Here is a 25,275-nt window from a genome sequence, read left to right as displayed (position 1 = left end):
TCCAATACCAGCTGAACAGGATCACAGTTTAGAGGGTTTGTTGGTTTTTTGGTTTGTTTTTTTTTTTGGTAGGTGGAATTGACAGGATAAAATGAGGAAAAAATTTATGACTTACATGAGTCTTCTCTGCAAGCTTCCATTTGAATAAGAAAAATATTTTCATTCCTCTGATATCACCAGAAGAAGGTGTAAGGAATTAAATTATAACATGAAAACATAGCTAGAAAGCCTGTAGCTTTGAGTGGTAATTCGCTGAGAGATTTTTAACGTATTTTTCATTTCTATTGCCACTAATTCTTTTGAAACAAAATCAATCCCTCTACAAGCTAGCTCCTCTCTGTGTTTTTCTTGGGCAGAGGGGCTTTGCCTCATAGAAGAGAGAGGCCAGAGTAGCTTTGTGTGCTTTTTCTTAGAGCTTCAAGGCAGTGATGGTTGCCTGAGCTGTAAATCAGAGAAATCCATGGGGACTTTCAATTTGCAATGGCCTTCTAGGAGTTCAGAACTACCCAGGATCTCCCAGAGGGCCTGCAGTCAAGCCATTTCTCTCACTTCTGGCATGCTCAGGAGATGCATACTAACTCCACATGGCCTGCATATTGAAATTGCTGTCCTTGGATCACACATGCAGCTTTCAGGATCTGGGCTGTAGCATTTGTACTCGAAATAAAATACACTTGTATTAATAATTCTTTGTCAACTGAAATCTGGGAAGAACAGTCAGCACTCTGCAGACAAACTATATTGTGTCTTCTGGGTGTTTGTGAAAGTGGATCACTGTCTGACTGGAGGAATACCTCTGGAAGAAGGCAGAAGTGCAAAAGTGACATCTTCCACATCCACATTCTCAGTTTTATTACGACTTATTTCACATCAGCTGAAGTCCAGGTTGAACTCTGAGTTTCCTGCCTAAACTTCAGTTCCAAAGCCTTTGTTCCCCTCCTCTGAGGTGACATTCACCTGACAAGAGCTGCTCAATGTCAGGGCCCTCGGGGCATTGCTAGGGTTTAATGGTCCTGACCAGCCTCACCTGGGACGCCCCCGACCCTGCCCATGTGCCCAGGGGCTCTATTTAAACTCTGCCTGGGCTGCTGGCTCCTTCTTTGGCTGATGCTGTAGCAGTGGCTGTGTCCAGTTTTGCTCTCTGCTCGGCCTGAGTTCCTGAACTTTTCCTGCATCCGACTTTGGATCTCACCTTGCTCTCTGATCCCTGGATGTTTGGACCTGTTCTCACTCATCTTGTCCAGGTACTCTGGGCTTGTAGAGGAGGTGGTGGGAGAGTTGACTTCTGGCTCATATTCCTGCTCTTACTCATCTTCTTATTGCTCCACAACAACCAGTACACAAAAATAACTTATTTCCACTGCAATAGTTTGTCAAGAAAAAATGTTGGGGGCACATGGCTAATTATTCCTCCCAGCATTACTCTAACCATCTTAAGGAGTTTCCTCTTGCCACCAAAGCTGGGTTTGTTACAAGAGTAACAAACCCAGGGGGATGTAGGGAGGTGTTGCCAGGTTTGTAAAGGTTTGCCTGCATGGCAGTGGTCTGGGAAGGAAAAGATGGAAGAGTCATAAAACAGTGTTATGTTATAAAAACAGGTTTTTTAGGAATTTTTTTTGGGCTACAGTTTGCTGTCTTATTTCATTCCCATAAAGTCAGTGTTCACTAAGATTTCTCACTGCATCTCTGGAAGAAAGTTTAAATCAAGAGCCTATCAACTTTCAGTGTAGTGCTTACCAGTGTGTGCATTTTTCAGCAGCAGAATAAGAATTCTCTGTTGAAGAGGTGATCTGTGGCATTGCTGTTGGTCAGTTGCTATATAATTCCACACTGATGAAAGAAATGCTGACTACTGCTAGTAAATGAATTTTCCTAGATAAACTATTAGGGAAGAAACTTCTTTCTTTTCAATATTTGCCTCTGAAGGTTTGAAACAGGAGATGCAGGAAAACACCAGATAGTTTTTTTCCCCACAAATAAAAGTCTTCCTGAATAGGATAAAATATTTCAGTCTGTTAGCAAGAGATAAACCAACTTGAATATTAAATAATAAAAAAACTCCTTCTCTGTTCTGCTGTAATATAATCATGGCATATGATAAAATAAGATTAAAAAAAGACTTCTGACCTTTTGTTATTTTGTCTGATATTTTAAACAATTAATTATGAAGGAAACAACATATGGGAGGAAAGAATTAAAGCTGCTAATAAATAAATCTATTTGGAAGTTTACTGCTTTCTGAGCATAGAATTTGGAGACAGCAAAACCTTACTGGGTAATCTCTAGAGTTTGCTTTCTAAGCAGACTTGACAGTACATTGGTTTATGACCACCTTTGTCAGTTTATAGACATGTTCTAGAACTTTTGAAAAATGTTTACAATGAATATCTATCAAATTACCCTTGCACATAAATCAAGAGTTTTTAAAGTCATTGGGAAGACTGTAAAACCTCCCATGTAAAAGGGAGCCAGAAGTAGAAGAGCTTGTTTTTAAAAATGTTTTTAGATATTTTTTCTGAGGTTAATCAGAAGGAATGGTACAGGAGGATCCAGCTAGCAGGTCCTCTGTCCAACTGGCCAGTCTGAAATAAACAAAATGGTATTTCAATGATTAATGACAAATTGCTCAATATCTCATTCTTGTGCCTGGCATTCTGAACATCTTGAAGTCAAAATATCAGGTTTATCAGAAATTTGGAGCTACCTCATTCTCCTTATATACATTCTGGGCCATTCAGAAGAAAATTAATTTTGCTTCTGACTGTTACAATATTGTATTTTTTCAGGATACCACTTTACAAAGACACTTTGTGAAATTATCGCTCTTCCAGGTTTGTCTGTAAACTAAAAATCGTTGGTGTCTATAATACATTTCCATCTATTCACATACATTGTCTCCAGAAAAGGATTCTCTTCTTCTGGTGTTTTGCCTATGTGAATTAAAATTATGGAATTAAACTTAAAATGGTTTCTCATCCAGTACAATTTAATGGGCTTAGGCACAGAAGATGTGGTTCATACTTTGATTTCATTCTGGTGTTACTTAGCCCAAACCTGCCCAATTCCTATTTTATATTCAGAAGAGTAAATAAGTATGTTGACCTCTACACCACTGTTTTGAATCCAGACAAATCTGGGAAATACTTTGCTGAGGACAGGGACAGATGTTTTGAGTGGTTTTTATTGCTGGACCATCTGCAGAAGTGTTGGCTGACCAAAACAAGTCATCTCAGTGTCATTCAGGATGTTAAACCTCAGCTTGGGAGCTTCTAGAGCGGAATGGAGTTGTAGCTGATCTCATGGGTATTAGGCATAAGAGTTTAAAGTTATACTAAGTTGTTGAATTTCTGGTGTAAATTGTTTTTCCTATATAGCATTCTTAAGAAACAGCACTTTGAATGTGCTCAATGCTGAAACATCTTTCTATTTTTTTATTTGACCCGGGGATTTTGCTGCTGAAATGTGTCCATTGTTTTCTTGTGCATGAAATGAGCTTTCCAGCTCCTTCCTGAAAGGAATTTCTCCCAAGTCAGTGCTCCCTGTATTGTTACTCATGTTTTTGCCTTTGAGTATCTATGCCTAATGAAAAAAGCAATGTTCCCCCAGTGTGAGGCAGATGAGGAATTATTTTAAATGCATAGAAAGACCCTTTCTTTTACAGGAGGATCACCAGAGGATTGGAGTTGAGAAGAAGCATATGGTGTTTGTTTCGATACTCAGTGTTTTGAGCAAGTAGCTTATCCCAGCAAAAGCAAATATCCAAGTATGTGGAATCATCCAGAAATAGAGCTCTTTAAAGAGGAGAAGAAAAATCTTCAGGCTAGGTCTGGAAAGGTGTTTTTTTCCAAGAGCAGTTGCCCTAGTGATTCATCTAAGCTAATAATAGCTGGGATTCCTTCCACAAGGGGGAGATGTGTGGCATGGTATGTTTATTCGCTATTTGCTCCTCTGGTTTAATACATTCATCAGTGCATCTAAGTCCAACCATTGATCTGGTAACTTTTAATGGGTTTATTTTTTACTGTCAGTGAAACTTTGAGGGATTTGCAAGCATTTAAAACTTTCTTCTTTTATTATTATTCCAAAAACTTATGATCTTTGTGTCTGTTAAGACAAAAAAAGAGCCAAAATTGTCAGTGGCTGTACGGTTCAGTTAGTGTGGGTCCTTCATGTTGTGTAACTCTTCTTTGGCAATAACTGGTACCAGTGACAAAAATCTCACCTGAAATTTCAAGGCAGAATGCTTGATTTTTGTGGTTCTCTAGCTTGGTGAAAGATCACATATTTCTTTATGACACATAGACTAGCTGCCTTAGCATAATTTCATCCTGAGTCATAAAAGCTTGCCAAAATCTCAACTAATATGAATAATTTACATTGATAGACAGGGTTACAAAATCCTAATATTAGCCATTTAATTTGTTCTGTCTACACTGAATGCAGCAATGCATCTACTTTTACAGTTAAAAAATGAGTTAGCATTATTCCTGCACTCTTTTTCAGAAAATTATAGTTCATTTTCCTGCAGAAATGTTTTGTTGACTCATACATACATGTGTGAACATACAGTCTTGGAAATATATATATGAGGGGTTTTTAACTGCAGCAATTGAGTGTGTCTGTTAAAAATTCCTGTGGTTGTCAACAAACATAGCAGCATACTTAAAGTATTCATCAATGATGCTTCCAGATATAAACTATTAAATAGAAAGTTAATAAATGCTGCATGGGAAAACATGTCATTAAATGTCTGACTAGAATCTGCAATGTGTCTCTACATGGATTGAAGTGCCTGAGATCAAATTACAAGTTCTTGAACACAGGAGGAAAATGTTCATTAAAATCAGATGCTATTCTGGCTTTGGAAGGCCTCATAAAACACTTAATATCGTTACTATGGCACAGGTTGCCCAGAGAAGCTGTGGCTGCCCCATCCCTGGAAGTGCTCAAGGCCAGGCTGGATGGGGCTCTGGGCAACCTGGGACAGTGGGAGGTGTCCCTGCCCTTGTCGGGGAGGTTGGAATGACACAATCTTTAGGGTCTCTTCCAATCCAAAGCACTCTGGCTGTATGATTAATTAAAAAATAATTAATTTCTGTCTGTAAATATCGATATTACTAAACATCCCTTTTGCAAAGTAAGGTAAAATATCCTCAGTTGTAATGTTCTCTGGTGGTTTGTGTTGATCTCATCCAGATTTTGGATTTAGTGACATAGCAGACAGAATTGAACCTATGTGTCTGTCCGAGTGATGACAGTAGTTGATTATCAGCAGGTATGTTTCTGCTATGTTGTTTATAATTTTTTCTTCTTTCCAGGGCACAGTAGTCAAGAGATAATTTTAGAGTTATTTAGCTGATTTGCTTGGAGGTAAGGGATTTTCACTGAAGTTTATATTATCTCTAGTTTTATTTCCTTGAGGGTAGTGTTTTTTGCTCTGTGCTTCCTGTGCAATATCATCAATTTATTTAAACACTGCTGCTGATATTGGAAATGAGAGATTTATTTTTGTTTTGAAATGTTCATCCATTTCCCATGCTATCTTTAGAAATAGGATGAAACAGCATTGTGTGTTTATATGTGAATGCTTTCAGTACTCTACAAAAGGTTGTCTCCAAAGTTACTGTGAGAAATGACTGTTCTGATATTTGATTTTAGTTTTAATTAAAAGTTTGATCTGCTTACTAGAGAATTAATAAAATTTCAAGACGAAATGAAGAAATAATCTCTTTTTGTATAAAATCTGAATAAGGTGTGGGATATGTGGGCCCTAGCACTTTCTGTCACTATTTTATTGAATTTCCTACTGAAAACCCCCTGCTGCTGATCCCATGAGTGCACTAGGGTGTGGAAAGCAGTATAAAGAATTTGGGCTTGGTATGTTTGCCTTGGTGAGCTGCCTGAGTGAAGGATAAGCTGGAAGCTTTAGAAGGGACCTGTGCTGCTGTCAGGTGGATGTGCTGTGGTTTCCCCACCCTGGTGTCCCCTCAGAATAATGGCAGAGGGACAGGGATGGCAATGGTGACAACAAAAACAAAGACTGAACAGCAGACGGGAGAATGTTTTTATTGAAAGACAACAGTTGCACTAAAAATGGCTCTGTGGAAATCAGGTGTGGCATTCCACGGTCATATTTGCCATGAGAAAGCTGATGAGAGAACAATCTTTTTGCAAATAAAGGAACAGCTTCATTTTTCAGAGGGATGGTTTGGTAATTTTGCTCTAATTAAGAGCCCTATAAATAAACACTAATCATGTAATAAAAGGAATTTTTCTTACATGTGCTGAAGAATTGTCCAGGTAATATATTTGCAGTACACCTAGCTCTGTATCAGTGTATAAAGACTATGCAAGTGTAGAAATGTTTAGTTTTAATCATATCACTGCAGTACTACACATTCATATCAATAATGTAGATTATCTCATTTTCTATCTTTCTTCTATTTACTTTAGATCACAGAAGACTGAATTTTTTTCTTTTTTAATTAGGCAGGTATCATCACTAAATATAATAGAATACCTTGTATGATTTCTTTTCTGCAGTTATATTGTTCCTTTTCTTTCCCTGCCAAATTTTGTGAGTTTTTGTTTGCACTGTTTCATGCTTAGTAATCTGAATGATAAATTGCACTGCTAATTTTAAGTCTTAACCCTATTTCATGAGTCTGCCAAGTATATCTATCCTTTTCCTGTTGACAGCTTATTTTAAGGAGCACTTGAGTAATTTACCTCTGTGAATAATTGCTAATCAAAATTTTCATGGATTTCAGAGACTGATGAAAAAGTTTGGATTCTTTTTCTTTGTTTTTTCTTACCTCCAAATAGCATATACTGTCAGATCTTTCAATTCACTGGTATGAAATAAGTTTTAATAATTATTTCAAAGACTCAAGTATACATATTGGCAGATATTTACTCACTGATTCTTAGAGTTCAGCTTAGTGATACATTCTTTAGAATCTCTTATGAAACACAAGCAATATAGTAAAAGTCAATTCAGAAAGTTGTATTAGAATAACATAAATATGAACATATGGTTTGGGATTTCACTGTCATAATCCCAGAAGTGGAACATTAAACTGAAATCTTTTTTGCTTAGAAATTCCCAAACTCCAGTTTCGTATTTACTTCTGTAAGTCAAAATGGATGTTACTCACTTCACATACAACTATTTGATACAGACAAACTGTCTTTAATAGAAAAAATACTCTCTTGAATGCAGGTGAAAAATTCAGGTATGAAGTAGCACTGCATGAGTAGAAGCCTGTAAAAACACTGAATATTTTCTGTTGCATCTTGGCCTTTTTTGCACTTTTCCCATGCACTTCTCTTCCATTGGAAAATTCTATACTGAAGATAAATGTTAGCAATTTGGTAAAAAAAAAAAACCCTTTAATCTTGCCAACCTCCTTATGAGAGAAACGCATTGATAATTTAAGATTAAGGAAAAAGCCAAATATTAATTTCCATTGTTTCCCTTCAATGAGGTTAATAGATAGATGTTTGTATAAGACTTCTAAAAACTTTTGTAATCTAAATATACTTTTATTCCCCAAATGTTTTGGTTAAAAAGCATTACAGTAGAAAGAAAATTGAAGCATGGTAATATATATGATATGTGGCAAATATGATGGGAAACAAATCCAGGAATACCAGATTTTATGCAAAGCTTGCAACCGTTGGCTTAGCACTCAGAGAAACATTTTTTCAAATGGTGTCATGCTATTATTAACACTCGAAACTTAAAATTGTCATCTGAAGAGAAGTTTCTTTGCAGGTGTCCTGCCTTCCATGTGGGTCATTTACGTATAAAGGAAAGTGTCAGAGTCTGGCAGAGGAAGGATAGTGGCAAAATCCAAGTACAGCAATGCAAATTCATTTTTCAGCCTAGAAACAAGCCAGGGAGAGATGGGCTGTTGAATTATCCCAAGCCAACATTTCATAATACACCACACACCTGGGGGACCAGAGGAACACTTTGGACAATAATTCATCTTGCAGCACTTCTTGTCTGACAACTCACCATTAGAGGAAGCATAAATCATGTGCAGTGGAAAAGGGAAGAAACAAAATGCCTGTGACCCTGATCTTTCAAATACGTATGCTGGCATTTAAATTTATAATATTCCGTGAGCAGCTCCACTGAGATCATTGGGACCGCTTCCTTAACTAAAATTTGGGATGGATGAGTTAGGCAGGCTTGTATGTTGTTGCCACTCTTCTCACAGCTAATGAAACTTGATCTTCTGAATGAGCCTGTGCAGGATAAAGGTCTTGATCTCCCCATCCCTCGAGGCAGGAAACTTTTTTATGATCTATATCCAGCACCTAGCTGTGTACGGCAGAGCTGAAACTGCTGCTGAGGCTTTAATGCTTATGCATTAGGATGAAGTCTAATGTGAATAAGAAATGAATAATGCTATTAAGATATGCATGAATGTAGAAGGACAATTTAATTTTCAAATAGCTGGCAGTATTTTAAAACTTTTTCCTGTGCCAACATTTAAGTTAAAAATTCTGCAGGACTGCTTCAGCAAAGGAGATGATACTGCTGGGAGATGAGTAAAGCCCAGGTTCCGTTTCCTTTATGTCTGATTTAAGCTAAATTTTAATTCTCCAGAACAGGGGGATTTTTTTTTTTTTTTAATTCACATTTTAAGCTTGAATCCAATATTATGGCCATAGATTACAGGGTTGAGGGTATCTTTTAATGAAAAATATATGTGCAGCTGTTAAAATCTTTATCAACATGAAAGATGAAGATTAGTGCTTGGTGGAATCTGATTCCAAAAGACACATTTGGTTGTAAAGTTTCAAGAGTATGGTGCTAATGGCCACGATACCTTCTTGCCAAAATGAACAAAAGAAACATTTTCTACAATCTCTACTTGTTATGAAAATCTCCCATAGTATTGAAAAGCTCCTTATAATGTTTGGCCATAGATTAATGAACACATTCAAGATCTCATAAGAAGTTCTATACCAAATGAAGTGAATGACATTTATCTTTGGTATAGACAATGTTTGATTGCCCAGGACATCCATGAAAATATTAAATAGTGAGAAACCTTGTACCTTTGAAGCATTTGTAGAAGCAGTCCTGTCATTCCACTCACTGGAGGATTAGTCAGTTATTTGGTGGTTTTTGGTTTGTATTTTGTGTCTTTTATTGATATTGCATCTTTCTATTTTTTTATTAATAAATATTACGTATTACTACATAAAATGTAAAAACTCACATATCTATATTTATATATACAGGCTTTAAAAAGTTAACTCTCTAAACATGGGAGAGTGAAATCAGAATTATTTTGCTGAAAGTATTTCTTTTGAAAATGTTTCAGCCTTTACTTATTAATTGCATCATTCTATTTCTTTATTGTGAAAGCTGGCACAATATTAATACTCATTAAGTGGTTTAGGTTTCAACAGTTTCTCAATATTTATTTTACAGTCTTCATAACCTCAGATATCCCCAGCTGTTGGAGTTATTTTCCACTTGGTCTGTTAATGTTTATCCATATCATAAGCTTTATAGCTATCTTCAATTGAAAATATTTTCTGAGCTTGGCAAATGAGGATGTATCAGACCTACATCCAAATCCAGAAAGCATTTCCTTAGCCCTTGTTCTTCTTGTGTTATTTTTGGCAGTTTTGTTATTCTCATTTTGGTGGAAGTTTGCATCATTCCCATGTTTTTCCTATACTTAAATCCCTGACTGGCCCAACAAGTGACAGACCTTTTTCCTTGATATTTTTAATTTTTAATTAATTTGTGCACTTCATTGCTCCTAGTTCATACAATTGAGTACATCTTGTACCATTAGCTAAGGGATTGGTAATTTTTCATTTCCAGTTGCTGTTACTCTGAATTAGGGGAAAGGTCTGGACAAAGTTGCTATTATTTTTGACTATGGAAACATGATTTTTATAGTTATATAAGAAGCTTCTTTGTAAGAAGTGACTAAAAAGGTGAAAGTCTCTATCCAACACAGACAATTAGGTTAAAAATAAAACCAAAGATAACCAAGATATATTAATTCATTACTAATTTAATATCAGCAGTGAAAAATATTGTTTTGAATCCTGGAGTAGTGATATGCAATTACATATATATGAGTTAGATTCCATAAAATGTATCCAGTGAATTTTGGTGTTTTACATTGAATAAAATATTAACCAGTTAAGTTTGCTATTTATAAATTAGCTGAATCAATGTATAAAATATTTATTCAAAATTATTCTATCATCAGGCTTTCCTCATAAACAGTTGAATAAATTATATATGAATATTTTACATCTTTTCAATGCTACTTAGTAAAATTCTTCCTGTATTACTTAAGAGTAATACAACATGAGTATAAATTCTCATATTGGTATTTAAGTTTGCCAAAGCTTTGATTTCCATAAACATGCTAAGTTACGGCAAGAAATGCTCTCCATTCTCTGCATTTGACATCAATGATATGAAGAGTTAGTAAACTTTTCTATAGTACATCAAGATAGAAATTTGAAAAATGTGAAAAAACCAGCAGCAGATCCTGCAAGATAACTAGATACGCAGGAACTCCCACAGATGATATGGAAACAGTAATTTTTCCGCCTTGATTTTAGCCAGAAATTCTAACTTTTGTTGAAATCTTTGTCAAAACTTACATATGCTTGTGGAAATTCAAGTTTTTAACACATTAGGTCTTGTCTATATTTATAGAAATAATACCTTAAGTTGCAGTGATTTATGACAGGAGCCAGCTTTGGTAGTCAATGTTTTGGTAGTGTGCAAGCACACAGCGTGAATGAAAGCAGAATGATACACCAGGACAGATTTTGAAGGAAGTGATCATTATATTGATAAAAATGACATGGTGACAGGAGAGGTACCACTAAAAATCCTTCAGTGGCCATGTAAGGAGAGGTGCCATCTTCTACATCTTCTGGATTTCACATTGCCTTTTGCAAGTTATTGGTAGAAGTAATTATTTTTTTGTTTTGCATTTTTTTGTTTTGCATTTCTGCTTTTTTTTTTTTTTTTTTTTGGTTAGAGTGACTGGGACACTTGGTGAAATAAAAAAGAAAAGAAACCAAACACAGCCGTCCAAAAAGCCAAATCCCACATCCTCACCCCAAACCCAATGAGCAGCTACCTATTGCAAGGATGAGGAAGATGCTTAAAATGTTGCTGTGTCCTATGACCGACTATTCTAGCAAATATAATTGTAGCTCTCTCTCTATAGCAAAATGGCACATTTCCATATTATCACCACACATACATTTCTTCATTTGTGTGACTACACAAGCCAATTTAAACAGTTCTTACATCAAAATGTTGGCAACTTGCTCATTCACAAAGGATTTTCCTAAAGACAAAAGTCCATATTTTTACAGATGAAAGTGTACTGACTCATATAAACCTCCCTTAAGCCATGCCACAGATTTTTAATACTAAAGTTGTCCTACCCACAGGCACTTCCCAAATCTTAGCCAATCATCAGCATCCCTATGATGAAAGATCTCTGCCCACACTCACTGAATGACAAAGACACCACAGCCTGGTTGGGATTAGTGTCCTTTGGGATATCTTGTGTGTTTAGAAGGAATCTATTCCACAGGAAAAAAAGCTTGGAAGGCAGTACAGGGATTCACCAGGAAATCATTTTGCAATTCCCATGAAAGGCAGGTCTAGCAAGGTGTTCAAGCAGAAAAAAAAAGGGATCTCTGTTAAAAGGTATTCTACACACTGACATTTTATTTTCCTTCTTCAATCCAAAACACAGGATTCCTCAGAAATAGTCACTATCCACCAGAAAAGAATTTCATTTAGAACATCTTTTATGGTGGAGTCTGTGAGCTGAAGGCTGGATAGAATCCACTGTCCAACATCTGTGTGGATCCAATAGTTCAGCTTTGCTCTGACAAGCTGAAAGGCCAGTTATTTGCACATTCCCTGGGGGCGCTCAAATAGACAAAGTTTAATCTTTTCTCAAGCAAACACACTTTTTTCTCTTGAAACTGTATCTCAAGTCAAGAAGCACAAGCCCAGTGGTCTCCACAAAATTTCAGTAAAGTTCTGGATTTTCTCATGGGATCTGAAACTGTAGGTGAAAATGTTGTTACTGTAAATCTGATATTTAGGCAGGATATGAGGAAGGTGAATGGTTCTCAGTACAAGTCTTAGTGTGAAGATGTTCTAAATGTATTTTATTATAGAGTCAAAGAGGAAGCTAAGCATGGAAAACAAGTCCAAGGAACAAAAAATACAGTAGATACTTCTGGCATTCAGTGGACAGAAAGTGTCAGCATTGCGGGCCAGGCCTCCCGTGGGTCTGATCTGCAGCTCATTAACTTGACAGGAAGCTCCAACGTGCTCTGCATCTGGTTCTGGATCAGCAGATTGCACCTAGCAGTCACTTAATGTGCTCAGTTTCATTAGAGCTCAGTAAAAAACTAAACCACCTTCTCTTCCTGGGTTTTCTTAAGCACACTACATGTAGCACTTAGACAGCTTTAGTTTTAATGTCACTTCAGGTTTTTTTAGTCCTAAACCTCTTAAAGAAACATCAGCTATTGCTTACTACTGTAGATTAGCAATATCTCCCTTTATATAAATATACTTTGCATAAAACTTTCACATTTTCACCCTCAAGTAGGGACCAAAACTCTTATGTTTAAGAGTTTTTTTTCTTTTTTTTAGCGCTTCAGTTATCTTTTACATCCCCTGGCTATAGCAGAGTTTACATTTCTTTCCTGTCTTGCTGACAGGATCATTACTGCCTAGAAGGCAGAGTTTTCTGCTGGCATTATGCAGAGCTGCACTGTCATAGGGAAGCTCCTAAAAAGTGTCTCCTCTCACTTCAAGGTACATCCAGTCACTGCTATGTAGTCTATGGAATTCATTAACTGCTTTGTGGGGCTCATTGGTTCAAAATACAGGTTTTGGAAGGGTAAGAATGGAAACCCTGACTCATGTGTAAATGGAGTATAAAATGATTGCTGTGTTATGGAAGTACAGGTGCTATGATCTCTGTGACTCTGGCTAAACTTTAAATAACACAGGATATTGGACCTCATTTATTGTTTGCTAGATTCCCTGGCAGTTGTTGGTATCTGTTTACAGTCAAGATTTTATTAGCACAGTTTTCCAGGAATGAGGTCAAACAACAGAATTCAGCAGAGGGGAGCATATTTTTGGAATATCAATGTGAACTGGGGTCTGGCTGCTTTTAAAATATGCTGTGGCATATATTTGCAGTAATTGGAAAAAAGGAATTTTTAAACCTTAACTATCAGTGGAAAGATTATGACTTGGTGGTGAAAAAAATATATCCAAAAAACACTTTGATCTGACAAAATGTTGTTGTTAACCCAGCAGCACAGGGTTGTTGCTGCCAAAATCAGGCTGTTAATTTTGTGCTGATTTTTCAAGGCTTCAGGACTCTCAGCTTTGCTGTCTCTCAACTTCTCTGCAGATCTGAGTGGATGTGATGCTAAATCTGCTCACCACTTCTCTTAGGAGTATGTCTAGATGGAGCTCACCATCAATGGTGTTGAGTACAGATTTTGGAGTATCTGACTGTTCTCTAGAGACCACTGTGTTTTGACTTTTACCACTTGAATAAAAAAAGCTAGCAATTTCAATTCAACTTTTGGATAAAATGCATAGTTGTCATTGTTTTAATGTGGAAAATATACCCTTTTTTTTTCCCCTGAAAAGCCAGCTATTGCATGCAAACTTGCATTTGCATCTTTCGTGGAGGAGAACTTGAGGATGTGAATAATTGCTTCACTTACAAGTACACAATGGCATTAAAATATATTTGAATTAGAAAACTGTTTACTTTTTTAGGGTTTTTTTTTTTTTGTACGTAACACAAGGAAAATTTCAGCTTTTCAGGCACTCAGGCTTTCCAAAAAATGCAATGATCAGAGATGCAATGTATATTTTTGAGACACATCTATTTATGATGGACCAAACATGTTTGTTCTCAGCGTTGCTTTTGTTAAAACAGATTTATGGAATCTTCATTCTGATAAACAGAAATTATAGGCCAAAAGTTTGTGCTGACTAAATTAACCCCAAGTAAAATGTATTAGGAGTATGGTTGATCGAAAATAAAAGTATAAAGCAGAATACATTTGAAAACTTCTTCCACTACAGTCATATTTCTTTTTTATTTTCTTCTAGTGCTAAGCAAAAAAGCACAATAAAATATTGATCATGGCAATTCTAAAATTCAAATATAGACTGGGAGACAGTCTTATGACACGCTCAAATTACCCCTAGTGGTAATACAATAATGTGAAATCATTAATGTTTTAATTTCTGGTGATTATCAGAAATATTTGCATAAGTAACAAATGTTCCATAAGCTAAGGGAATCAAAAGAGTGTCAAAGGAGTTTGGATCTTTTCTAACAGTCTTCTGATACTGTGCTCAGTAGGCTGTGGTTAGTTGTTCCTTTTTCCTTAAAACATAAAAACATTCTGCAGCTTTTCTCTCTTCAGCGATCTGCTCCCAGAAGTAAATGAAAGGCTGAATTTCAGCTACATTTTCTGTTTGATTCTTTCTTTAAACAGCTGTATGTAAGACACACAACCTTTCTTTGTACCACGACTTTTATTCTAATTCCTGTTTGAAAATGCCTTAGTCATTGTCCCCTTTTCTGTGGTTTTGTGATTAACTACAAAGAAAAGAAAGTATGAGTGAAAATTTTCTATTTTTCATGCATGTGCCCAGTTGTTTCTAGTTACAGACTGGTTCAAACCAAGACTTTCTTTTGCGCTTTGTCAGAAGTTCGTGGGCCCAGTCAAGGTGTTTCTGAAGCCAGGCTTTCTGTACTGAACATGAGCTTTGTTTCCACTTAATTCTTTCTTCTGTCACAAAGATCAGTTGAAATGACTTTGCTCTGCTTGTTGCAGTTATTTGAGACTGGAAGGATTAAGCCACATCTGGAGCAGTTTTGCTGTACCATGTCTCCTTTTAGAGTGAAAAACCATAATTTTTAATGATTATTTAGGTAGTGCATGGGATTTGTGATATTAAGCCTAAGGCTTTTTTTAGGGGAGCTCTCTTGAAACTCTGGGCAGGTTTGTTTCAAAGCCATTACTGACTTAGTTTTTCCTCAATCTGTGACAGTCTTGTGAAAAAGGAAGGATGGCTTTTGTCTCTTTATGATGTCTCTCAAATTTTCCTTTTAATACCTCATTCCATGTGCTGTTGGAGTCAATTAGCAATTGATTATGCATCTGTAGGCTGCTCCTTGGGAGTATCCAGTCCTTTTCAGTAAGACATGTAATTCTGTTCTATTTTTATGAAGGAAAACACTCTTGCTTACAGGATATATTGGTGGTTGGGCAGTTCATGAATCCCTTTTACCTTGCCACATGATCTGATCACAAGTCTTGTTCAGGTATAGGACTTGTGTTATAATTTGTTGTGTGTGGTTGTGACAGTATTTACAGGGGTTCTTGGATGAGGGAAGAGACAAGGATCTGACTCCATGTTTCAGAAGGGTTGATTTATTATTTTATGATATATATTACATTAAAACTCTACTAAAAGAATATAAGAAAAGGTTTCATCAGAAGGAAATAGCTAAGAATAGAATAGGAAAGAATGATAACAAAGGTTTGTGGCTCGGCTCTCTGTCCGAGCCAGCTGGGCTGTGATTGGCCATTAATTACAAACATCCAACATGGGCCAATCACAGATGCACCTGTTGCATTCCACAGCAGCAGATAATCAATGTTTGCATTTTGTTCCTGAGGCCTCCCAGCTTCTCAGGAGGAAAAATCCTAAGGAAAGGATTTTCTATAAAAGATGTCTGTGACATGTGGTAATATGAGTGTTTGCAATTACCTATTAGTTATTTAGTGCATAGTGCACTTCCATGTTTTTCTCCATGAAGGGCATTTCCTTCCAAGTATGTATTTACATTCTTGCTTGGAATGAAGATCAATTTAAAATGAGCCTTTTCCTATCCTGGTTAAAGTGTGGCAGATTTTGGCTCTAAGTATGTATTTTTAAAATTTAACTCCCAGAGCATGCACTACTATATTGAAATCACTGCTGATGCTTCTGTTAGCAGGAATAACATTTCTTTCTTTTCTTTTTTTCCTAATAATGGGAAATACCTACTTCCCATCTCTAGCAGTGCTGCTTCAACAGCAGTGCTGTTTTATGTAGTATGTTATCTTGCTCCAATGTATTAGAAATACAATTCCTGCCATCTCACTTCTGGTAAGCTGTCGATGTCTCTGCAGATAAGAGAGAATAATTCATTACTAGGACAGTCCTAAATAAAACTCTTCTTTTTTATTCCTTTTTAATGGGAGGGAAAAAAGATGTTCCTTTAGAATATGGACGCTGAAAAAAATCTATTTTTTCTCATGACAAAGTCCCAAAACTTTGAAGAAATGCTGCCTCCAGCCCCCAGCTTCCAACACCTTTAGCTGAATTCTCAGTATCTTTCTGCTTAAAGTGACAAGGAAATTTAGATAAACTGTACTTTTCACATTTAAAAAACTACCCTGTAAGGTGTCAAAATTTAAAAGTGAAAGCGTTGCTTCCAGAGCAAAGCTGTTAAGAGTTGAAAAGAGAAATAGAAGCAAAACACTCAAAATAGCTGAAGATGGATCTTTTCAAGTTCATGAATAATATGTGACATGGTTCCTTGCAACAGGACAAATATAAAGGATTCAGGAAGTTTATTTCTTTCTAGGAGTTTTTATTTGCTGTTTCCTAAGGATATTGCAGTAATATGTTGGAGGGAAAAAAAATCTGATTCTTTCTCTCTGTGCTGCTTTCCCTTTGGGTCATTTTTGCCAGCATAAAATGTCTGAACATGGAAAATATTTCCACAAGTTTAAGCTGAAAAAGAGAACTCTTGAAAGGGGCACTTATAAGTTTTCCTCTTTTTTTTTTTTTTTTATATTTATAAAACCATATTACATTGTTTGTTTTCAAAAAAAAGGAAAAGTTTATATGCAGCCCATATTCCAAGCTTTTGGTATAGTTAGTTTTAACTGCATTCTCTGGCACAATAAAAGGGGATTTTGTGTCTTCTGTCATGAGAAACTGTGAGAGTTGGTTGCAGTGCTGAAGAGGTCCTCAGTTTTTTCTTTTATTGACTAAATTTAGACATTTGGGTTTGCATTAAAAGCTTCTTTGTTGTATTCAGCCAGATGGCAAATGACAATGAAGTGTTAACAGTTCTCTCCTTTTCCCTTTTCTGTCTTCTTTTTATTGCAGAAAGTCTCTTCATTTCAGTGTAAAATCCAGCTATTTACATGCATGTTCACTCGGGGCTGTGCTTGTCCTGGAGTTGGATGTTTCTCCGTATGGAGTAGGAGGAATGTGCAATTTCAAAGCCCATTCCTTTGACAGTGGGGTGGAGCAGCAGCAATTTTTGGGGTAGTTTTGCTGTTATTAATGGCTCTGTGCATGTATCTTGGTGATTTTGGTCAATCACAAGTCTCTGTGTGGAGCTGGGTCACTACTCCCAAGCACTGGCTCACTGCCCTTGGAAGAAAAAGCTAAATTAGGATTTGAGGCTTCTATTTCTGGCTATTTAAAGAACTTTTTGGAGAATGAGTGCAATGTGTAGGCATAGCTAGATCCTTAATGTCCTGAGGGAATGGATGGGAATGGTTGTAGTTGCAGAATTATTCAGAATAATCATAATCTAAATGTCCTTGAGGAAGGTTTGTGAGAGAATCTTAAATATAAACCTGGCATAGGGGGAATTCTCATGACAGGTGGTTTCTGGTTTAAAAATATAAATTAGTGCACACTGGGAAAAGTTAATTTGTTACAGACATACACTGAATTCTGTAGTGAGTTATTTCAGCAAAACAATGTTAGGATGAATACAATGAAAACTTTTGTTTCTGAAAAAATACAGACTGGGGAAAATACATCTGAAAAAAAGATCAAATCAAAAGTGAGATTCAGCTTTTTAATGGAAGGAGAGTCTTTGGGAAAGTCAGCTCTAGGTCTTGAATTTGTCAGCTCAGAAAATTTTGAATCCAGTCCTTTGGCTCTTCTGCTTTGAGGGATGCTGACATTCTCTATGTGACTTTTCCCCATTCAAAGTAAAAGATTAATAAGATATCAGATTGATACATGTAAAATGACAGTGCATTTAATTCAAAGATGGCCCTCAAATTAGAGCTGGAAACCAGAAATACAGAATTACTAGAATATAATACCTTTTGTATCTATTGCTACACTTCATCTATGAAATGGACACAGCTGGAAACTTGACTGAAAATGCTTCATATCTGAGACCTGAAAGGGAAATACAAGCAGGAAATGCAGTAGACACGTTTCTTTGGTTTCTACTGTTGTTTGGTTTTACACATAATGAATTTGATTTTTAATAAATTAAACATGGATGCACAGCTGGTATTTCTAGTGCAATATTACCACAGTGAACAATGATGCCACAAGGATAATTTGCCTTTGGAGTGAGGGATCTCAAGCTATTTTATTCCTTCTCTTCACATGTATGTGAATTTGTTGTTAATTGAGATGAGCACACCTTGATACTGCTTTTTCCCTCTCTGTTTATTCAAGGAAGGGTGGAAATGACAATTAATGTAACTAATAGTTCAGTGGATTTTTCCAAAGCTGGAATTGTTCTCTTTGCTGTGTTATGCTGCAGCATAATGATTGTCTTCACTATTTCCATTCCAACACATGGCAAAAATTATTAATCCTTTTGAGAATGCTGCTGCTTGTGTAATAAATGGTAGATGTGTGGAGGCTGAGTAGCTATAAGTTGAGGGCTTTTTAAATTACAATAATTCTTGATTAAGTTTTGAATTTGGTCATTATACAAATTCACTCTATAGTGAATGAAAGAAATTTCCATTTGCTTATGTTTGTACAAGGAACTGTCTTGGCTTGGTCCTTAATGAACAGGGAGAGCCTGCAGTGCTAATTTGGTGAATAAATGTGGAATAAAACTTGTCACTGTGGTCAGCACCACAGTGCCTTCCTCCCTTTTTGTATTTTTTTCTTTTTTTGCATGACTCCTATTTTCCATATTATTGGCACTTTATGCCACCTGGGCACTGTAAGATCACACAATTGGGACATCTCATTTTTTGCTGTTCTCTAGGTTTTTATGTTCATGCAATCTTTTAGGCTTAGCTAAAAGTACTAAAAAACCCATGTAGCCCATAGCTCACTGCATGTCCTTGTTTCAACTCCGCCAAACTTCACTGGGATTTCTTATCCTTTTCCAGTCCCACAGGTACCAAATTTAATTGGACTCTCTTGCTGTATTTAAGCAATCTTTCAAACAATAAAAAAGTCTCTAATACTCAGAGAAATGTTTCGTCTCCATGGATTCATAGTTATACTATGTTGACCTGTCCTTTCTGAAACTTCCAGGTTTTACTAAGCCCTTTCTCTTGAATGAAAAGAGGAAAAAGAAATCAAATTTATGTTCAGTTCACTGTTTATGGAAATTAACCTCTTTGTCTGTGCTTGACTTTCTGCTCCCTACCTGCAAATGACAACTGAGAGACAGGAGACTGATTTCTAGAAAAGCAGGGGATGCCTTCACAAAAGGAAATCTGTTGTGGTTGGCACAATATCTTGGGACTTTTCTCCTGTGTACACCAGACCTGCTTTGCAAGAAGTATTTTCGGTCAGAATTCCTAGATGTGTTCAAAGTAATTTAGACTAGCAAATTATCAGATGTAATTCTGAAAGCCTTTAAGTCACTTTACAAAGAATTATGATGCCTCATGTTAGAGTTAGTCGCCTCTATAGGCTTGTGATGACTTCTGGGATGCTGCTTAAAGATTTAACATCTTGTCAGAGCTGTATTATATTTTAATAACTCTACCTGGTTTTGTAATCTGGTTTTTATTTTTCAGTCATAAAAGTCATAATCCTGATGCTATAAAAATAAACCATTGTGCCAGCCTGATGCATACAGATTTATATGGAGTATGTAAAAGAAATTTTGGGGGCCGTGTTGAATGGAGGATTGCAAGACATATGTCTTAAAATGCCTCAATCTTCTCTGTATTCTTCATTTAGAAAGTACTCTCTGTGCTGTGTCCATCCTTACCTAAAAAAAATAATATTTCATCCTCAGTTTTCATAATTTTTGTCCATTAGCTTCTGCTGGAATCAGAAATTCATATTAATTGAAAGTATTATTTCAAATATTTCAAGAAAGTATTTTGTAATGAACGTAGTAAGAAAATGTCTATTCAACACATTTGAAAAATGTGTTTTAGAAAATATTGGTTGGAATTATACAAAGGGCAGAGTATAATGGATGGGAAAAGTGCAGATCAACAACAGAATGAGCATCCGCCTTTTAGGTTTTTCTCCTTTATAATCCAGGATGGGTGGAAAAAACAATCTTTCCTGCTTTCACCCAGCAGCATAACAACTAGAATTACAACATATTTCTTTGTAGTTTTGCATGCAAAGTGCCTAGAAAGGCTCAGATACATTCCTCTATGTATTACTAACAAATATGTACTAATAATAAATAAATAGAGAAGCAAATACCTATCTGGCAATTTCCATTTTTCCCTTTATAAACCAGGAATGTTTTCTTTTTCTTTATACAACTTCAATTAAATCACCACCTGGAATAGTTTGCTGTGGTCTTAACAGGTTATTTTCTAGAGGAAATAAATTTAGGTAAAGTAAACACAGATTAAACCTTTCAGGATATGTCTTAGTACCTATTCAGGTGAAATTTTATTCTCTGAATGCAGCCAGTAAAATCTGGGCCCTGTAAGAACAAACAGGAAAATATTTATTATGTATGTTTATAAACAATATGTTTAAATTTAAAGGACTGATATTTCCTCAGGAAAAGAGTTTGTTGTCTGGAGAAGCTGATAAGGAAAAAATTAGTTTCTGATCAGATGCTTGAGGCACGGACCAGCAGTAAATAATCTTTTTTAAAATGGTGGGGAACAAAAGTGGAATTACAGCTCCAATGGTTGATGAGTATTTGTAGTGATTTCACTGAAAACAATTTATTTTTCTTTTTAGTTCAGTCAGAAGTATGCTTGAGAACAACAATCAGAGTTTGAGCTTTGGTAGGGTACATTAAAAAATAAGATGATGTTATTATGGTCATGGGTTGCTGAGTTTCAATGCAGCTGTTGGAGTTTTAATAGCAGCCTGTATCTATTGTGTATTGTGCAATTCTAAGAATTTCAATGGGAGTTTGAGATTTTTTTTGTTACTTCTTTCCACAATGTTTATTGGATTACTGACATTTTATCCATTGTATGTTTCAAAACCACAGCTCAATATATTTCTTTGAAATTAAAGAGCCCAGTCCTGAGAAATAGTCATGACTGATTACTGTAAAAGAAATTTTTAAAGTTGTGGCAATTAAATTGCCAAATGCAAAGAAGGCACTGAAAGCTGGGCTTATGAACCCTACACAACCTTAAAGTGCTTGCAAATCTGAGGAGTATACAGGAAAAGCAGCACTATTAACTTGAAATTGCTGCAACCTCAGACTTCCTATTTGCAGGCATTGTGGTAGAACTGTTATGGCATAGAGATGGTTTGAAAACAATCTATTTCTGATCTCAAATTTTACATGTGAATATGTAGATATGCACTTCCACACCCATACTGCAAATACATTTTTCCAATCAGGAAAGGCCAGAATTTACTTACGTGTTCCAGAAAGTCATAGATATAAAGCTGGAAGAACAGGAAACATTAAAAGAAAATTATATGCAGAAGAAGGGGGATAAAAACCATTATTAATTTATTTAAGATAATCTATCAAGAATAGTAATCTGCTGGTTTGAAGAGAGTTTCAAAGAAGGGTTCTCAAACCCTTTTGCACACAAAAGTGCAAACTTGGCTTCACCTTCTGGCAGAGGAATTAGTGACAAAACTTAGCCAGGCTTTACAAAGCAACGCATTTTGTGTACTTTTTCTCCCCTGGCTGTGTCAGAGGTTTCTGAGCTCATTCACAGTGCACTTCCTTTTGGTGAGAAGGGCTCTTTTCTGTGTAGGGAAACCAATACAGCCAGAACCTCTTATTATTCGGGGGGGAAAAAAAGAAAAAATTCTAGAAGATAATTCACGTGAACTTGTGCCCCTGCATAGTTAATAAATTCTGGGAAAAAGAAAAAAGAACAAAGGCATGGTTAGAGTAGATGACTCTGCAAGCACCCAGGGTGTGGAAGTGGCAGAAGAGATAACTAGATCTCTAAATCTTATCAGTGGTCTTCATCTAGTACTGATGGAAACAAAAGAAGCCCACAGAAAATCAGTGAAAACATAACAAGACACAGTCAGTTTTGTAACTGCTAGAAATTTTTCATGCTACTTTTTTTTTAAGTTTTCTTCTATGGCAGAAATGGTCCATGCAGTGGATCTGAAAGGGAAGATACAGAGAATGTATTCAATTTTTATTAAAAAGAGCTAAATGTAATTAATAAAGTTCAGAATTTGGGAAATGTGTAACATTTAGGGCAAACTATAACAGAACTGTGAATGAGAATAGATGTGAAATTTGTACCAGGAAACAAATTTGCTGATATAGTCCTGGCTAATGAAAGTATTTCTTTTACTACAACTCACAAGTTTCTTGAGCTGAGTTGTCTGTAATTAGTTTTTTGGGTCTGATGAGAACGGTTAATGTAAAATGATTTAGGTTTGGTTGGGTTTTTTACTGTTTGCTGAAAAATTCAGGATCCATGGCTAAATAATTTTAAAAAATTAAGTTGAATTCAAAACAAATAATCCCATCTGGGGAAAAGAAAATTTGGAAGTAAAACTTTCAGTGTTGACATCCTTGAAATTCAATATAAAATTTGAAAGGAATTCTTTTAACATAGAAAATTATAGAAATTGTATAAAAATTGAAAAAGTTAAAATGTAATACAGAAATAAGCTTATTTTTCAATAGAACCCTGCTCTGGATTTTTTGTCAAGAAATACATTGAAAAGTTAAACTAAGGTAAATTAAAACTAAATTTCTTCAAATAGCCTTTCAGTCAGAAACTTGAAATTATTCAGTGAATTTAACATCTAAGTCCCAGGGACGTTTTATTACTTTAAATTAAGAAATCACCTGAGCATTTTTTTAACTTTTTACACTTAACAATTTCACTGAATATATATACATACTGGCCATTTATTTGAACACCTTAAACCTGTACTACGCTTTAAAATACTTGATTATTTTCCCGTGATTGATACCTACTACCTAATAAATAGCCATTAAATTAATAAAAAAATAATTTGATTAATTAATTTTAGGTTAATGCTTTGCAAAAATATTTTAATTTAGTTCAAAATGTGAAAATTAGTTTTATTCTCAATTGGCTGCAAGGCTGATCCAGTATTTGAGTGTCAATTTGTACTTTACATTGAGGCTCCCTCAGATTCTTTTTGCTTTCAACATCTGTTTTGACAGGAAAGTTCTTCATGGCATAATTTCTCATATTTGGTTTATATATCCAAAATCCCAGTTGGAACAAATCCCCTAAAGTGAAGAGTTGTTTTTCTGGCAAACAGCAACTGAGATTGGTGATGGAACACAATAGTTTGGATAAAGCGGAATTTAAACTTGTTTTTAAAAGCTCTGTTACATTTCTGGTTCATTGTTCTCTCAAACAAAGGAAATCAATGAATAAATACTAATGAAGCATTTCTAGTAGGTAGATTTCTTGTGTTTCCTTTTTGCATTGCAGTGAATTTCCTTGAGTGGCTCAGCTGCCCATGGGGAAAAAGGAGAATTAGAAACACAAGTAAGCACCAGTAATGTATTAGCATAATAGCTGAGCTTGAAAAGCAATGTAGGTTTTGTAGAGTGATTTCATATAATTTATCAATGGATTAATAAATGCTGGTGGAACATTTTTATTGCTCTGTGGCCACCAATAGCATGAGTGTGGTCAATGTAAATGAACATGAAGTACAGGAGCATAAAAGGAAGAAAGAGAGTTCTGGGAGGGACCATTGTGGGCAGCAGTTCTGTGCTGGAAGTAATCCATGTATAAAATCATCATTAGACAGATGGTCTGTGCTGGTGTACAGCTGGAAGGAGCCCTTAACAGGACAGGGCATCAGGGCTAAGTAGAGGGGAGGGAGGGAAACAAAAGAGTTTAAAACAGGAAAATAGGAAACGCAGCGTTGTTTCTTTCCATGGGAAAGCCAAAAAACCTCTGATGCTTTCAGAAAACTTTGGTGCATTATACGCTGTCAAAAATTCTTGCAGATATTTGGCATTTGGATAAGCAGTGTGACAGGTAAGAATAACTCTGCTTGTGATGCCTTAAGCTGTAGCTTTCATATTTTCCTGTACTTACATACTTTTCTGTAGTGCATTAGTATATAATTCTGAACTTCATATAAAGTGTTAGCAAGTTCTCCTCACAGTTCAGTCACACAAAACAATCCTTTTGCAATTCAAGAACCAGGGACACCATTACAGCTTCAGGCCCAAAAAATATAAACAGAAAATTGGGGGCAGAAAAACTGGGAGGATGAAACTTCATTACCTGAGGCTGTAAATGGACAATTAACCCCAATATGCAAATGGACCAAAATTTATAAAAGTGTGAGAACTCGTGACTCGCCATCCATCTTGGTGGAGCCAGGGCCAGGCTCTTGTACTGCCCAAGGTGTAGCCTTTGAAGACCTTTTTAAAAAATAACTACTTTATTTCTCTTACTCTGTCTAGCCTCTGTTCCAGCCTCTCTAGGCATCACTTGAACCTAGGGTACCAATAAGTCCCAAACCCCACTAATCAATTTGGATTATAAGCGAAATTTTACATTTGGATTGCCATTTTTATTGTACTTCAGGAATCATACCAATTCCCAAGAGATGAATACAGTAAAATAAACTTCAGCTTGATGTCAGCTGTTGGTTATTAATTGTTGTGGTGTTGTAGTGGGTCTCAGGACGAGGTGAGATATTAGAATTGACTCCAAGTTTTTAGAAGGTTGATTTATTATTTTATGATAAATATTATACTAAAAGAAAATATATATACTAAAGAAAGAGAAAGGAGTCATTAGAAGGTTAGAAAAGAATGAATAATAAAACCTTGTGACCGATCAGAGTCTTGACACAGATGGACTGGGATTGGTTATTAAGTAAAAACAATTCACACGTTGGGTAAACAACTTTCCAAATCACATTCCAAAGTAACCAAACATGGAGATGCTGAGGCTTCTCAGCTTTCCCAGGAGAAGAAATCCTGGTGAAGGGATTTTTCATAAAAAATGACAGTGACGTCAGCTCAGGTCTGCCCA

At 35.9% G+C, this 25,275-nt stretch overlaps 1 long non-coding RNA gene across 1 annotated transcript in view; it reads left to right on the top strand.

Moving 5' to 3' along the window:
* Positions 1-1,121: 1,121 nt before the first annotated feature.
* The window catches only part of LOC131556352 (uncharacterized), a 38,839-nt gene continuing 14,685 nt past the window's right edge, over positions 1,122-25,275 (top strand). The window contains exon 1 of the long non-coding RNA XR_009274617.1: positions 1,122-1,244. This is a non-coding gene — a long non-coding RNA (uncharacterized LOC131556352). The remainder of the gene's footprint in view (positions 1,245-25,275) is intronic.

This window comes from Ammospiza caudacuta, chromosome 3, assembly GCF_027887145.1.
Source record: "Ammospiza caudacuta isolate bAmmCau1 chromosome 3, bAmmCau1.pri, whole genome shotgun sequence".
Taxonomy (NCBI): domain Eukaryota; kingdom Metazoa; phylum Chordata; class Aves; order Passeriformes; family Passerellidae; genus Ammospiza; species Ammospiza caudacuta.
Note: the sequence above shows the minus strand (reverse complement) of the source record. Positions and strands in the feature narration are given on the sequence as shown.